Source organism: Stegodyphus dumicola, chromosome 3 (genome assembly GCF_044657685.1).
Source record: "Stegodyphus dumicola isolate Sdum_Otavi_A_Nest chromosome 3, ASM4465768v1".
NCBI classification, from domain to species: domain Eukaryota; kingdom Metazoa; phylum Arthropoda; class Arachnida; order Araneae; family Eresidae; genus Stegodyphus; species Stegodyphus dumicola.
The window spans coordinates 258,089,497-258,090,009 of record NC_140770.1 but is presented as its reverse complement, the minus strand read 5'-3'; the positions used below and the strand labels follow the sequence as shown (position 1 = coordinate 258,090,009).

Genomic DNA, 513 nt, shown 5'->3' with positions numbered 1-513 from the left:
TGGACTTAAGCGATTATTCGCTTAGCTGTTCGCTAGGTTCCTCAACACTTACTTAAGTAGAATAAAAGGAAGAACACTACAGTGGCGCCCGAACTAAAAAAGATAGTGAACGATGATTCTTCACCACCAACATTTGGCGATTGGGCCCTCTAAATACCATTCGCCCTTTAAAAGGGAGATTATATAAGGTATTTCGTCCGCTTTCTTAGCATGCCTTCGTGGTGTAGTGGTGAGCACACTCGACGCTTATTCGAGAGGTCCGTGGTTCGAGTCCCGGCGAGGGCATTGCTCATTTTTCACGTCTCTCAGCATCAAAAATCTTAATGGCTATGCAGTTATGACCTACATATCTTAATGACCTACATATTATTTTTAAACTTAGTTAAACATTGATGCTTTCAAAAAATTGGAAGAAAGCCAGAAAGCAATAGTTTATCATCAGAGATATTTAATGTACAGAGAGGTCCCTCAAATGCAGTTTCATCTAAATAAAAGCAGATTAAAAGTCATTTC

The 513-nt window shown here is 39.4% G+C and overlaps 1 non-coding gene across 1 annotated transcript; it reads left to right on the top strand.

The window, feature by feature from the left end:
• Nucleotides 1-212: 212 nt before the first annotated feature.
• On the top strand, nt 213-285 carry TRNAK-CUU (transfer RNA lysine (anticodon CUU)). The gene has a single exon. It is a non-coding gene; the product is annotated as a tRNA-Lys (tRNA).
• Nucleotides 286-513: the final 228 nt, after the last annotated feature.